We start from the raw sequence: 13,966 nt of genomic DNA, 5'->3' as shown, positions 1-13,966 counted from the left end.
TTACCTGAGCCGGGTCCATCCCAGAAGGTATTTACATTTAAATTTGTGCATAGGGTTATGTGCATTTATAAATAATTTATTATATGGCTAGTCACAAATGAAAAGAATATAATAATTATTTTAAAATTTCAACTTTTATGACCTTCCTGGCTTCTGGTCCTTCGAGCAGGCAGCCTGAGATTTTTAAAAGGAGGCAATCCTCTGAAATAAAATAAATAAAATGTAAAGTAAATAAAATGTAAACCACATGTGAATTTTAAGTTTCCTAGTAGCCAAACTTTAAAAAGAAACAAGAAACAGGTGGACTCGACTGTAACAATTTAATTAACCCAATATATCCAAAATATTATAATTTTAATATGTGAACAATGTGTAATTATGAATGAAGTAAGTACATATATTTGGAGCTAAATCACTGAAACTAACTCTGTATTGTACCTTTCTAGCACATTGCAATTCAGACCAGTCACATTTTAGACACGCAGCAGCCACACATGGCTAGTAGCTGTCACACTGAAGTGAAGCTCTGACATCGGGGGTGGGGGGGGGGGTAAAGGGCCTGAACATCACCTTTCTGCCAGAGGTAAGGTGACGGCCTCTCTTTACCAACATCTCTTTTTAGTTCCGAGGATGAAACAGAAAAGAGTGACCACAGAAAAAGCAGAGGGCGACAGGAATAAAATAACCACTGTTTGCCATCTGTTGCCACCCCTCTTCCAGAGATCAGACAGTGAACAAAGGCTGATGGGCCCACAGGCGAAAAACCTCTGTCTTCAGATCTGTCCACAGTCTTGACCTCCAATTATTAGATATGAAGAAAATAGATTAAAGGCAAACTTATTCTGCTACATGGCCTTGGCCCTAATGGTCAGGCTATGGTTATCTGTTTTCTCCTGTGGTGTGAGATACTTGTGAGTATAAGTGCCAACCACATATATACATGCCCACATGTACTCCTGCATTATTCAGTATTGTCTTACAAGACATCCAACTTTAAATCAGGGAAAACTCAGTAGCTTTAGGGTGTCCACTATTAGAAGGTAACTAGTAATCAACCTGTCATTAAATCCCAGCATCCTAACTGCACTGGGTGCATGTATTAGTTAGCTACTGCAGCGTAACAAAACATCCAAACTTATTAGGTCATAATCGAGATAGTCAGTCATTTAGGCTGGTCTCAATGGGGCCATCCTTCTGGTCTCAGCTGAGCTCCTTCAGACATGTATCATCAGCTGCTTGTTGACTGGGCAACTGTGTTTCTGGGAGTGCGCTTCTGATTCTGTGACTGTCAACAGGGGCAACTTGTTTCTCCACCCCATGGTACCTTATCCTCCAGTTGGCTAACATGGGCTTTTTTAATGGAAATGACAGCATTATGAAATAAAAATAGAAGCATTCAAGACCATTTGGGTCTAGGCCCCAAACTAGCCCACTGTCACGTTCACAAGTTTCCACTGTCCTGAGTAAACAAGGCCAGCCAGCTCCAGTGTTCAGAAAACAGGTTCTGGACCTCGATGGGAACAGCTGTAAAAGCACCTGGCAATAGACATGGATATAGGAGAAATGAAAAATTGCTACCATTTTTGCAATCAGTATCATTCTGCCCTTTTTTGTGTATGTTGTTTATAGAACTCTTCCACATCAAGAAACTTGTCCAAAGACCCACAGTTACTAAGTGGCTGGGCTGAGACTCAGGATCAACTGTGTCTGACTCCAAAGCCCATTCACCTCCATAGATCACACTACAATGCTAAAGTAGCTGCCACAGATCCTTGAAATCCTGAATAGTGACACTTTAATAATAGAATCAAGATCCCCTTTAGATTTGTGACTATATAATACTGTTTATTATTGGGAATAATCCTCCTAAGAAATTGCAGAAGCACACGGTGGCTCACACCTGTAATCCTAGCACTTTGGGAGGCTGAGATGGGAAAATCACATGAGCTCAGGAGTTCAAGTGCAGCCTGCACAACATAGTAAGATCCTGTCTGCACGAAAAAAAATTTAAAAATTAGCCAGACATAATAGTGCATGACTATAGTCCCAGTTACTCAGGTGAATGGAACAGGAGGATTGCTGGACCCAGGAAAGTGGAGGCTGCAGTTAGCCATGAGGAGTTATACCACTGCACTCCAGTCAGACTGATAGAGTGAGACTCTGTCTCAAAAAAAAGAAAAGAAAAGAAAAGAAAAGAAATTGCAGAGACAATTTTAAAAGACACAGAATACTTTGGGAAAACAGGTTAGGGACAAGTTTATAAAACCAAAGCCCAACGACATATTATGTATTTTTGATCACAGAAAAAAAAAAATTGAAAACTTTTTTTTTTTTTTTTTTTTTTTTTTTTTGAGACGGAGTCTCACTCTGTCGCCCAGGCTGGAACAGTGGCCAGAAGCTCACTGCAAGCTCCGCCTCCCGGGTTCACGCCATTCTCCTGCCTCAGCCTCCCAAGTAGCTGGGACTACAGGCTTTTTTTTGTACTTTTTAGTAGAGAAATTAACCAGGATGGTCTTGACGCGGCCCGTCTCGGCCTCCCAAAGTGGGGATTACAGGCTTGAGCATGCGCGCCCGGCCGAAAACTTTTAAAAGAAAAAAACTTGCGGGGCATGGTGGCTCATGCCTCTAATCCCAGCACTTTGAGAGGCCAAGGCGGGTGGATCACCTGAGGTCGGGAGATCAAGACCAGCCTGACCAACACGGAGAAACCCCGTCTCTACTAAAAATACAAAAATTAGCCCGGCGTGGTGGCAGGCGCCTGCAGTCCCAGCTACTCAGGAGGCTGAGGCAGGAGAATCGCTTGAACCTGGGAGGCAGAGATGGCGGTGAGCCAAGATCGCGCCATTGCACTCCAGTCTGGGTGACAGAGCGAGACTCCGTCTCAAAACAAACAAACAAACAAAAAAAAAACAAAAAAAAAAAGAAAAAGAAAAAAAAAACTTTAGAGAAATCAAATGTAACAGAGTTTAATCAAGCAAAGACTAACTTGCAAATCAGGCACCCTGTGAATTCAGAGTAGGCCCAGAGGGACTCCAGCACAATCCTATGGTGGAAGATTAATGAACAGAAAAAGCAAAGTGACATACAGAAAATGAAAGTGAGGTACAAAAATAGCCATATGGATTACAGCCTGGAATTTGCCTCATTTGAACATGGTTTGAACAGCTGATATCCTTTTATTGGCAAAAACACAGTGGTTGGTACAGGAATAGGTTACACTGTATTTACATATCTAGTTAGGTTTGAGTTTACCATGTACAAAAAAAAAAAACCTATTGATCAAAATTAGGGAGCTGTGTTGGTCAGGCCTGTTGTCCTGGTGCCTAAGGAGGCGAGGCTAAGCATTCGAGGCCAGGCTGGGCAACACAGAAACCTCTCATCTATAATGTTAAAAAAAAAAAAAAAAAAAGAGGAAAAAAAAAAACAAGCTTGCTGGGCTCGGTGGCTCACGCCTGCAATCCCAGCATTTTGGGAGGCCAAGGCAGGCGGATCATCTGAGGTCAGGAGTTCAAGACCAGCCTGACCAACATGGAGAAACCCCGTCTCTACTCAAAATACAAAATTAGCCAGGCGTGGTGGCACATGCCTGTAATCCCGGCTACTTGGGAGTCTGAGGAAGGAGAATCGCTTGAACCTGGGAGGCAGAGATGGCGGAGATGGCGGTAAGCTGAAATTGCGCCATTGCACTCCAGCCTGGGCAACAAGAGCGAAACTCCATCTCAAAAAAAAAAAAAAAAAAAAAAAAATTACACACTATAGGCCAGTGCAGTGGCTCATGCCTGTAATCCTAGCACTTTGGGAGGCCAAGGCGGGCAATCACTTGAGGTCAGGAGTTGAATTTTCAGCTTGATTATGTCACATTTAGCATGAGTAACTCCATTTTGGTTGAGTTGGGTCTGTTTGGGCCTAGTGCACGAGCTCAGTCCAGAACAATGGCCTCCAATAATTTTATTTTAAAAATTCCTCCCTCGGCCAGGCGTGGTGGCTCATGCCTGTAATCCCAGCACTTTGGGAGGCCGAGGTGGGCGGATCACGAGATCAAGAGATCAAGACCATCCTGGCCAACATGGTGAAACCCCGCCTCTACTAAAAATACAAAAGAAAATTAGCCGGGCATAGTGGTGTGCGCCTCTAGTCCCAGATACCCGGGAGACTGAAGCAGGAGAATTGCTTGAACCTGGGAGGCAGAGGTTGTAGTGAGCCAAGATCATGCCACTGCACTCCAGCCTGGTGACAGAGTGAGACTCCATCTCAAAAAAATAAAAAATTAAAATTAAAATTCCTCCCTTTTGGTTAAGTTCTCACATAGGTCACAGTGTGACCAAAATTCAGGGTCTTAGTGCCACTCTCAATTTTTATTATTTTGAGTTTTTGTCCTATTAGGTTATTCATAGGTTATGGTGTTCCGATGGTCACATAAATCTTTGAGTTTTTCTCATTCCAGTTAAAGAGAAACCCGTTGATATTCTAGAGATGACTAGATGCGAACACATAACTTTTCAAAGAATACAGTGCAGTAGAGAGACACTCTTTTGACTTTCAAGAGGATAATACCAAAAGTTTCAAGTATGCTTATAAGCCAGGGTCCCCATGAACCAATCAACTAAAATTAAGTAGATCAAATAATTAGTTAGATAAATAGTCTGCTCATTTCAACCCAGGAGCCTGTTCATTAATCCCCTACAACTAAATCTCTGATAATACCCGATGTATTTCTCCATGTGCAACTACAAGTATTAGCAACTACACAGACACTTCTCTGTTCATCCGGTAAGTAATTTAGAGAAATTCTATTATTTAGCACAACTTTAGTAAGAAAATTCAAAGTCTGTAGTGTAACCATAGATTTTACAATAGAATCTGCTGGCCAGGTGCAGTGGCTCACACCTGTAATCCCGGCACTTTGGGGGGCTGAGGCAGGCAGATCACCTGAGGTCAGGAGTTCGAGACCAGCCTGACCAACATGGAGAAACCCCATCTACTAAAAATACAAAAGTAGCTGGGCGTGGTGGCGCATGCCTGTAATCCCAGCTACTTGGGAGGCTGAGGCGGGTGAATCACTTGAACCCAGGAGGCAGAGGTTGCAGTGAGCTGAGATCGTGCCATTGTACTCCAACCTGAGCATCAAGAATAAAACTTTGTCTCAAAAAAAAAAAAAAATCACAGTAGAATCTGCTATAGAACCTATTATGGGAGATAAATTTCTGACCATTGCCTCATTTACTCTAAACCACAGGAAAAAAAGACCTAACAAATCATGCTCATTTAGAAGAGTAATGGCGTCCTGGCAATGATCCAAAACCTACTCTGAATAAATTCTGTTTAATGTATAAAGTAGGTTAAGAGAAATGGACTGATACTCTCTTTCTGATATTATGAGGCAACAAATGTCCTTTTAGAAATTATCACCCACATGGGCCTTTCATCTTTTACCTATCAAGATACAAGTATTTTCATATATAAGATTCGCTGCAAAATCTTCCACATATAAAATTATATCCCATGAGTACACACAAGAGACCCCTTTTTTATTTCTGTCATTTGGAGAGCCATAAGAAAATAATAGTGAGGCCGGGCGCGGTGGCTCAAGCCTGTAATCCCAGCACTTTGGGAGGCCGAGACGGGCGGATCACGAGGTCAGGAGATCGAGACCATCCTGGCTAACATGGTGAAACCCCGTTTCTACTAAAAAGTACAAAAAACTAGCCGGGCGAGGTGGCGGGCGCCTGTAGTCCCAGCTACTCGGGAGGCTGAGGCAGGAGAACGGCTTAAACCCGGGAGGCGGAGCCTGCAGTGAGCTGAGATCCGGCTACTGCACTCCAGCCTGGGTGACAGAGCTAGACTCCGTCTCAAAAAAAAAAGGAAAATAATAGTGAACTAGAGTGTCATGACAGCAGAGATGTCTTATTTTTTTATCTTGTGGGGAAAAAAGCTATCTACAACAAAGTTGCCATCTGCTTTTGAGCAGAAACATCCCTGGTTAGCTTTACTTAAAATCTCCTATGTGTTTAAAATTGCAAGAGTTTGGGGGGACCCTTCTGAGTTGTGAGATTATGAACCCAGGGTTTAAGGTCCTGAAGTCTTGCTGCAGTAGAGATCGCAGACAGACTCAATCTCTGGGTTCTAGATTATAAAGGGTTTTACTGTACTCAGTCAGTAGACTACTAAAAGCATTCTTTACCTGGTGAAAATCTGCTTTGCCATAATGCATTAAAGCCTTGCTGCATTTAGTCATATTAGACTTCAGTAGCAGAAGATACGTGAGGTTCTATTATGAGATGCATCGGCCTTCCAATGACTATTTTATAAGGATCAACACATTTTTTTCACTCTAAGTAGATCTGATTTTCATCAATCTGCAATTACAAAAGCAATCCAGTCACTTTAGCTAGCTTTTCTCAATACTATTTTATCTGTAACACCTTATTTAACAGTTTCACAACTTGTCTAATGAAATAAGTATCTTTATCATTGGAGACTTTTTCAGAAATGTCCCATGAGGAAAACCTGTTTCCTAATATCTTTTAACATCAGCCTTCTTACATGAGAAAGTTGTTTGTTTGTTTGTTTGTTTGTTTGAAACGGAGTTTCACTCTTGATGCCCAGGTTGGAGTGCAATGGTGCGATCTTGGTTCACTGCAACCTCCACCTCCCGGGTTCAAGCAATTCTCCTGCCTCAGCCTCCCCAGTAGCTGGGATTACACGCATGTGCCACCACACCCAGCTAATTTTGTATTTTTAGTAGAGATAAGATTTTTCCATGTTGATCAGGCTGGTCTTACTTCCAACTTCAGGTGATCCTCCCACCTCAGCCTCCCAAAATGCTGGGATTATGCTACCAGCAAACATGCGTTATAAATGACAAATGAATAAAATTTCTGTGTAAATGTTTAAATGGCCCATCAGGTAGCAGAAAACATGAAGTTTTGCTTGTCTTCTGATGATTGTATGTTTGACACACAAATTGTCGTAATCTATTCTAGTAATTTAGAGTAGTCACCACACACATACAAACACACACATTTAATATATATTTAAATTAGATTATTTTATCTCTTCTTTGATTAAGAATGGAACACAGCACTTTTAATAACAGAAGATTTAAGAACTCAGGAATGAACAAGTGGCTCTTGGCTGTCTATGTTCTCCATGAGTCCACACTTAACATTAAATTTATGTCTTCTTAAATATCAGGTTTGTTTCTCTAATTTAGGAGCATAGCACTGATAACTGAGGGGCTATCATAGGTAATTTGACTTGCACAACAAAATTTATTCAAACGGCATAACTAAGCAATTTAGTGGCCACGCGTGGTGACTCACACCTGTAATCCCAACACTTTAGGAGGCTGAGGCAGGTGGATCACAAGGTCAAGAGATCGAGACTATCCTGGCCAACATGGTGAAACCCTGTCTCTATGTTTTTGTTTACTTTTTTAAAGATCAGTTGGCTGTTAGTATTTGGCTTTATTTCTGGGTTTCCTATTCTGTTCCATTGGTCCATGTGCCTATTTTTATACCAGTACCATGCTGTTTTGGTAGCTACAGCATTGTAGTATAGTTTTAAGTTGGGTAATGTGATGCTTCTAGATTTATTCTTTCTGATTAGTTTTGCTTTGGCTATGCATGCTCATTTTTGGTTCCATCTAAATTTTAGGATTGTTTATTCAAGTTCTATGAAAAATAATAATTTTATTCTGGTAAGAATTACCTTGAATTTGTAGATTGCTTCTGGCAGTATGGTTACTTTCACAATATTGTCTCTACCTATCTATGAACATGGATGTTTTTCCCTTTGTGTTATCTATGATTTCTTTCAGCAGTGTTTTGTAGATTTTCTTTTAGAGATCTTTCACTTCCTTGGTTAGGTGTATTTCTAAATATTTTGTTTTCGCAGCTGTTGTTAAAGAAGTTGAGTCCTTGATTTGATTCCCAGCTTGGTGGCTGTTGGTGTATAGCAGTGCTACTGATTTGTGTAAATTGATTTTGCATCATGAAACTTTACTGAATTCATTTATCAGATCTATAAGCTTTTGGGTGTGTCCTTAGTGTTTTCTACATATTTGATTTTATCATCAATGAACGGTGACATTTTGACTTCCTCTTTGCCAATTTAGATGCCCTTTATTTCTTTCTCTTGTGTGCTTGTTCTGGCTAGGACTTCCAGTACTATGTTGAATACAAGTGGTGAAAGTGCCCATTCTCATCTTGTTCCACTTCTCAGAGGAAATGTTTTCAACTTTTCCCTGTTCAGAATATTGCTGGCTGTGGGTGTGTCATAGATGGATTTTATTACCTTAAGGTATGTCCCCTTTATGCTGATTGTAAGGATAGCCGAGAGAAAGGACGAGTAGACCCAGTCAGGCAAGCTAGTTTTATTGTCCTGCCAAGCTGCTCCTTGACAGGCAGAGGAGGCAGCCCCACTTACAGGTTACAGCAGGGCTTTATAGGGCAAGGAAGTGGGTTGGGGTGTGGGGACTGAGTCGGGGGTACAGGTGTCCTAACCACATCCTGGAGATGTTTTTTGCCAGCTTTGTTATGCAAAGTGGACAGGTATTCTGAACGCATCCTGAAGCATCAGCCAGTTCAGCTGAAGTCCTTTGATCACAAAGGTACTGGAAGGGTCAGTGGTGGAGGGTCTACTTCTAGCTTCAGGGGAGCTGCATGGGGGTCACAAAGGACTGTATTGGAAGACTTATGGGAAAGGAGGGGAACAGTCTAGTTGGGTTGACCCTAACATTCCAGCCTTTTAATAGATGATGGAAAAGGGGCATTGTTCTTGTCAGGTTGCTTCAAGCTGAGAGGGGGCAGTGGTTAGGAGAAGAGGCTGGAAGGTAGGGGTTGGTTTTGGTTCTGGTTTTGAAATTGTTGGTATTCTTGGAGTAACATCATGTCCTGTATGGTTCCGTGGGTGAAGGCCCAGATGCGGTTCTGTAAAAACTGAGGAAGAGGTGCAAGGGGCAGGGCCCAAAGGCCAGGAGAAGGAGGATAGTTATAACAGGGCCAAAGAGGGGGAGTAGCCAGGGGTCCCAGGATCTCAAGAACTGAGAGAAAATGGGGGCCAAGACAGCCAGGCAGAGAAGCTGTTTTCTTTTATTTTTTGGGTTTAGTCTTTGAGTTTTTTGACTGCATCTTGTACCAAACCTGATTGGCTGAGATACAAACAGCACTGCTTATCTAAGAAAATGCAGAGACCTCCTTTTTTGGCATTAAGTCAAGACCTCTGCGGTCTTGGAGGACTATGACTGCAATGAATCTAATTGTGATTGGAGGTTTGAGATGGTGTTATCTATGTTCTCTGTATTGTATGTAAGGTCTTTTGAGAGTGAGCGATAGTAGGTGAGGGAAGTGAATAGTCCTGCTACTCCAGTTCCTGCGGGGGTGGCAATTCCTAGTCAGACAAGTAAGCGTATGAGTTGTATGGCTCAACGATGCCGAACTGAGTCCTGAATTGGGATAGGCAGGGATTGGTTTCCTGGTGCAATGTCAATTTTGGGACTAAGAAATACTAGGGTGCAGGTGCTGGTCCAATTGGTGGGGAGGCAGAGATAAATTAAGGTGCCACATAGGAAGAATATGCCTTGGCTAGGTAAGCAGAATTGGTTGTGTATGTTAAAAGATGTGTAAGTTTGTTGTCTTTGTACATCCATGCCCCTAGGGTGCTAGCTAAGGCAGCTGCCGTGAGTGGTTGTAAGGGATTGTTTGGGGTTTTTTGAGCAGAGTTTTTGTCTTTACTTTCCCAGTGGAAGAGGAAGCATTTGTGTCCATTAAGAGCTGGTTAGAGAGATTATCTTTAAAGGATGGGATGAGGAGGCATTCGTCTATAGTGCAGGGATGAGCTTCAGAGGGAGATGGCGTCCAGGTTTGGAGGGAAAGACAGAGTGTCTTCCATTACAGTATCCAAAGTTTATGTTCTGTAGGAGGGTGATGTTAATTTGGTGGTGGTGGAGGGGGCAGTGCCTAAAAAGCATAAGGTAACCCTGAAGATCTGGAGATTGGTATGGTCAACTGGGCCCTGGAGTCGTAGGGTAAAAGTAGAGTGGCTTGAAGGTAGGTGGTTGTCCAGAGGGTAGGTAGCATTGAATGCATAAAGGGGCTTGAAGATTTAGAAAGGTGTTGGTGGTTATGGGACCTAGGATGGGCTTGGTATGGTTAGTATAGGGGTCAGGTAATCGAAAAATAGGGACGTAATAATAGAGCTACTTGTTCTGTTGTGGCGAGAGGCTTGTCTGAGCTAGAAAAGGAGTTAGAATGGTCTATTCAGGCTTTTAAGTCTGGGAATTGGAGGGGGGGTGCCTAGTTCATAATGGGGGTGGAAGGCTACTTGGGAAAAAACCCAGTCCTGAGCTGAAGCAGGAATTACGGTGTAAGTTGTAGTTAATAGGTAAAAACAAAGCTAGCAGTTGCCTGCTAGAGTGGGGTTAGCTTCTTTTAATAGGGAGTGTGTAAGATTGAGGGTTTTGTGAAGGTAGTTAGGTATTGGTGGAGGAAGGAGAGCTAGAGTGTGAGGGGGCAGGAGGGGCAGGAGGAGTAAACAGGCAAAGGGTAACTATGAAAGTGAAGAAATGGTTTCATCTTGGGTAAAGTTACACAAGTTACCTTGGAAGGTGAGGTCAGTTATCCAGCCAAGGAATGCAGGGAGGGTAGGTTGTTCTGCATAAAACCATGAAATGTCTTCTATGAGGCAGTGAAGGAAGAGGGTGAAATGGCAGGACAGGCAAAGGCAGGACATTTAGGAGGGACGGTTACTTGTTGGTGGTCTTTACTCCTGTAATAAGGAGGATTATGAGGCAAAAGGCTATAGAAATTGAGATTTTCTGTTTGAAGTTCCACCCTGGGGGTGTTACAGATACATTCCTATGGCAAAGAGCAGAGTAAGTAAGGCAATTCCTGTAAGGGCAGTACAGTAAATGATTTCCATTAATGAGGGTTCAGATATTTAACAGTAAAGAGTGGTAACACCTGTTATGATTCATGGCTGGGAGAGTGGGGTCTTCTGGGATGGGCTTAAGGCAGAATTGGGTTGGTCCAAGGGGAGTGCTAGAGTATTTGCAGGGAACAGCTGGTTGGTTGGTTGGTGGCAAGTCAGTTGCAGGAGCCCTTTTTAATCTGGAAAGATGGTACCAAGAGTTGTCCTGAAAGTTTGACTGCAGGGAATAGTGAGAAGAACTTGGAAAGGGCCTTCCCACTTTGGTTTAAGGCTCATTGGAGTGAGGGTTTTTAGGAAGACACTCTCCTGGAAAGAGGGTTTGAGCGGCGGGGCCTTGGTGGGGTTTTGGGAGGGCCTGGTCTGCTTGTTCGCAGAGGAGATGACAGATGAGGGAGAGCGTTGCGAGGTATTCTCCTAAATGAAAATTAGGAGGGGGTCTGTTTTATAAGAGGAAAGGGTGTCCATACATTAACTTGAATGGACTGAGGAAGGAGGGGGCTTTTGGATTGACTCTGATGCGAGCCAGTGCTATAGGTAAAAGGGAGGTTCATGGTTTTTCAACTTCAGCAGTGAGTTTGGTTAACTGAGTCTTGAGAATCTCATTTGCCCTTTCAACTTTTCCAGATGACTGGGGATGGTGTGGGATATGGAGGTGCCACTGAGCAGCAAGGGACTGAGAGACTTGTTGGGTGATTTGGGAGATGAAGCTAGGGCCATGGTCTGATTGTATGGAGTGAAGGAGACAAAATCTAGGGATGACTTCTGTTATAAGAATTTGAGAGGCTTCTGCAGCTTTTTCTGAAGGGGTAGGAAATGCTTCTACCCAACCTGAGAAGGTGTCTATGAGGGTAAGAAGATATTTAGTTTTTTTTTTATGGGAGGCATGTGGGTGAAGTCTACTTGCCAGTTCTCCCCTGGGAGTGTTCCTCTGAGCTAATGTGTAGGGATGAGGAGAGAGTGGCCTTGGGAGGAAGTAACAGATCATATATGACAGTTTGAGGTTATGTCTTTTAGTGAGGTGAATAGATGGGGAGAGGAGAAATAAGGGCAAAGGAGCAGGTACAGGGGGCATGCACCGATATGGAAGGATTGGTGAAGAGATGTCAGAATTTCCTTGGTTTGCTCTTAGGGGAGGACGAGCTTTTGATTTTTGATTATCCAGTCCCCTTGAAGGGAGGCTCTTTGCTGTAGTAGCGAAGCCTTTTTGGTGGGAGAGTACTTGGGTTGGATTGCTGGAGTAACGAGGAGGAGGGGGGCAAGGACAGAAGAAAGGGAGGTTTCTTTTGCTGCCTCATCGGCCTTTCTGTTCCCTCTTGAGATTTCATCGGATCCTGTTTGATGTCCTTGACAACGTATAACTCCTGCTTTACTTGGGAGGTGTGTGGCCTGAAGGAGTTGGGGGCCGTTAGTGATAGCAGTTCCTTTGGCAGTAAGGAATCCTCTCTCTTGCCAGATGGCAGCATGGGAATGAAGAATGTGATAGGCATATTTGGAGTCTGTGTAAATGTTGACTCATTTGCCTTTGGAGAGGGTTAGAGCTCTGGTGAGAGCTATGAGTTCTGCTTTTTGGGAAGAGGTTCCTGAGGGTAGGGGTTTAACCTCAATTCCTTGGTTTAAGGTAACTACTGCATACCCAGCAATTTTGAGAGAGTTGGCAGCTCTGGAAGAGGAGCCATCTATGAATAGTTGGTCATCTGGATTAGTGAGAGGCCTGGAGGAGATGTTAGGGAAGTATGGTTGCAGGTGGTCTAGAATTTCAGTACAGGAGTGGGAGGGAGGCAAGGAAGACATTGGAACTAGAGATGCAGGGTTAAGGGGGGAACTTTTGGCAAGATGGAACTCGAGGTTGTTGAGAAATAGGTCATGAAGAAGCTGGATGAGGGACGGGGAGAGAACGCTTAACACTGGGGAGGAAAGGAGGTCCTGTAGGTTATATGGACTGTGGATGGCGGTGTCTTGACGAAATGTTAGCTTTTTACTTTCTAAGGCCACTAGAGCTCTGAGGCAGGTTGGCCATCCTTGAGAAGTATTGTCTAGCTGTTTGGAGAGGTAGGCTATGGGGGCAAAGGATGGAGGACTTCCTTTTAGTTGGCCAAGGACACCAAGGGCTATTCCTTGGTTTTCAGTAGTGTAGAAGGTGAAAGCCCAGGAAATATCAGTCAAAGATAGGGCTGGAGCAGTTTTAAGTGTGTGGAAGCTAAGGACTGTGTTGTGGGAGGGATTTAGGGGCTCATTTAAGGCGCCTTTGGCTGCTTCATAGAGGGGGCGGGCTAAGAGGGTGAAGTTGGGGATCCATATTCTGAAAAAGTCTGCTAGCCCTAGGAATGAAAGACTTTCACTTTTTGAGGAAGGTGAAGATAGATTGTCTATTAAGGCTGCCCACACCAGGGTCATGACTCAGGACCTGGAGGAAAGTTGAACCCTTAGGTAGGTCACAGTAGGGGTGGAAAGCTGTGCTTTGGAAGGAGAGACTCTATAGCCTTTATCAGCAAGGAAATTGAGAAGGTTGGTAGTGTGGGTTTGGGAGTCTTTTAGGGAGGGGCTACAGAGGAGGAGATCATCTACATATTGAAGAAGATGGTGGGGGAAAGGTTTAAGGAAGTGAGGTCTTGAGCTAGGGCTTGCCTGAAGAAATGAGGGCTATCCCTGAAGACTTGAGGGAGAATAGTCCATGTGAGTTGTTGTGACTGGAGGGTGTTGGGGTCAGTCCTAGTGAAAGCAAAGAGGTTTTGGGAATCAGGGTGTAGAAGAATGGTGAAGAAGGCATGTTTTAGGTCAATTGCAATGTAGTGGGTGGTGTTGGAGGGGACAAGAGAGAGAAGTGTATAGGGACTAGGGACTACAGGATGGATAGGGAGGACAGTCTGATCGATAGCTTGGAGGTCTTGAACAAGTCGGTATGAGTCATCAGATTTTTTTTTTTTTTTTTTTTTTTTTTTTTTTTTGAGACGGAGTCTCGCTCTGTCGCCCAGGCTGGAGTGCAGTGGCGCGATCTCAGCTCACTGCAAGCTCCGCCTCCCGGGTTCACGCCATTCTC

The sequence above is a fragment of the Macaca thibetana genome, chromosome 19 (genome assembly GCF_024542745.1).
Source record: "Macaca thibetana thibetana isolate TM-01 chromosome 19, ASM2454274v1, whole genome shotgun sequence".
Lineage (NCBI taxonomy): Eukaryota > Metazoa > Chordata > Mammalia > Primates > Cercopithecidae > Macaca > Macaca thibetana.
Note: the sequence above shows the minus strand (reverse complement) of the source record.